This window comes from Mixophyes fleayi, chromosome 4 (genome assembly GCF_038048845.1).
Source record: "Mixophyes fleayi isolate aMixFle1 chromosome 4, aMixFle1.hap1, whole genome shotgun sequence".
Classification (NCBI taxonomy): Eukaryota; Metazoa; Chordata; class Amphibia; order Anura; family Limnodynastidae; genus Mixophyes; species Mixophyes fleayi.
This window is the reverse complement of record NC_134405.1, coordinates 268,395,751-268,398,248: the sequence shown is the minus strand read 5'-3', so window position 1 is coordinate 268,398,248 and position 2,498 is coordinate 268,395,751. Positions and strand designations below refer to the sequence as shown.

At 33.3% G+C, this 2,498-nt stretch overlaps 1 long non-coding RNA gene across 1 annotated transcript; it reads left to right on the top strand.

Moving 5' to 3' along the window:
• Positions 1 to 246: 246 nt before the first annotated feature.
• Positions 247 to 1,071, top strand: LOC142150134 (uncharacterized). The gene is made up of 2 exons (XR_012691034.1): positions 247 to 328; positions 821 to 1,071. It is a non-coding gene; the product is annotated as an uncharacterized LOC142150134 (long non-coding RNA).
• Positions 1,072 to 2,498: the final 1,427 nt, after the last annotated feature.

Genomic DNA, 2,498 nt, shown 5'->3' with positions numbered 1-2,498 from the left:
AGTGTGTATATATATATATATATATATATATATATATATATATATATATATGTGTATATATGTGTATGTGTGTGTATAAATATATATATATATATATATATATATATATATATATATATACTGGTTATTGTTGTCCCATCCTGTGTTGTCCTTTCCTGTTGTCCAATCCTGATGTAATTTCCTGTTGTCCTTACCTGATTGTTTCTGGACATTCATGCTACTTTCTGCATCAGCTGGAACCTGGTACATGTTATGCTCCTGATGAAGTCTTGATTGTTACAAGACGAAACGCGTTGAGCTGTATCCAGTGTATTACCCAATACCTCATGTGAGTGCTTTTATTATATTTTATTAAACATTTTTTATGCATACCAAAATATCCTTCCTTTTTTCAATCTTATGCATTTTCGCCATATGGATGAGGTTGTGATCGTGAAGACATTGGTGTTACACATGTTTTAATACCCTTCAGAAGTGGAATATATCACTATATCTGGTACGCAGATTTTAATATTTATTTTGTGCACTCGTGGTGGTGTCCTATTACTATTTTGGGATAGTTATCCCATATAACCCATAGTATTGTGGGGAACCTGGTGATATTGCTGTGATTTTTGCAGTATTACACTATGTTTGCTGTTTTCCTGTATTTTGTATGGATCGGTGGAGATCTGGAGGACTAAAGGCAAAGCAAAGATTACTCCAATATCTTCTGTAAAGTTTATCATCTACAACTTCATGGTATGCAAGTTATTGCTCTATTCCACACTATACAATTGATAATACATTCAGAGGCGCCCTGCTTGTTCTTCTGTTACAGCAATCCATCCCGTCCGGATTAACCATCTGGTTTCAGGCTATCGAGGCTGCCACTCTTACAAGAGTCAAGTGTTTTTTATGCATTGTGGATTTGGGACTGAATTTTCATATATATTGTATGTATATCTTTTTATATATATAATCTTTCCACCTCATTTATTTGAAGTGGTTACGCTGTGGTGATCAGCGCCAGTTATATCTCTATTTGTGTTTTTATATATATATATATATATATATATATATATATATATATATATGTGTGCGTGTGTATATATTCAAATTAAGTTCTATGTTATGGAAGAGTTAGCTAATTTTGTCCCATTATCTCCTGTATGGGCAGTGTTAGGGATTTTAGTTAACTGACTAAGGTGTACTAAAAGTAGTAAGACAATGCTACTTATTATATCAGCAGTGGCAAAGAAGTGTATTTTACAGTCTCGACCTCAATCTTTAACATTATTTAAGGAAAAGATGTCTTATATGTTTTGGATGGTTTGGATAGAAGCTTCTATCTATACGGAGAAGCAAATGAAGAAACTATTTGCTAGATGGGAAAGCTATATTAATCCATTGTCACCTAATATTAAACATCAAATTTATAAATGTTTTTATTCTACAAAATGGTATGAAGCTAGGGTATTAATGGAAGACCCCACTATCAATATAGATATGTAACACTGATATGGTATTCTCATAGGTATTTATATATTTACCTTATATAAAGGCCACTTTGGAGTGTGGATATGTTGATATTTTTATGGATTTATAGCTTTTGTATGGAAAATATATTTTATATGGTGAAGGAAGAAGACGTCATTGTTTAAGTGTTTAAATTTATAAATTTTAACATGTGGATTTTTTTTCTCTATTGTATTTATATTGTAAGTTCAATAAAAATTATAATGAAAAAAATTAAAGAGAAAATGAAATAAGATTCCCAGAACTCTTTTTGTGCCTCTTCATGGATTAGCAAACATACATATATAATTTCTATATACATTTAGGCCCTCAAGATCAAACCATGGCAATTCCCTAATCAGTGTAATAAAACAGCTGGATTAAAAAGTCTGTTTATTCTAAATTAAAATGTTAACCTGGCAGTGAATGTCGGTACAATTCAGCCAACCAATTCCTCACCTTAGCAAACCCACATATTGCCTGCTCACACACATCTGTCTCCGCCGCTGTCTCTCCCACTGCCTGCATGTATCGTATGTGCAGCAGGAGGACTCAAGAAAAAGCACTAAATGAAGAGGGTAAGAGTGTGTGTGTGTGTGTGGGGGGGGGGGGGAAGGGTTATAATGTGCTTTTAATGTAAGTGGGGGGATTTTATGTATAAGTACAATAGTTCCTTTGCAAACATAGGCTTGAAGGGACTTTTATTATAAGTACAGAGGAAGGGGGAAAAGATATTTTAATGTAAATGTAGGTGGGGTATTTTATGTAATGTGGATGGTGTGGGAAATATTAATTTTGTAGTAGGTTAAGAGTGAGAGCTTTTAATTTATTGGTAGGGTGAAGGTTGGGGATATTTAATTTAATAGTGGGTTTATGGCGAACCTATTAAGGGTGTGTTGATGGGACTATTCATTTAATGCTGGGGTGGTTTGGGTACTATTAATTGAATGTGTGGCTGAGTTTGGAGAGAAGGATTGTTATTTCTTAAAAGTAAATGCTAC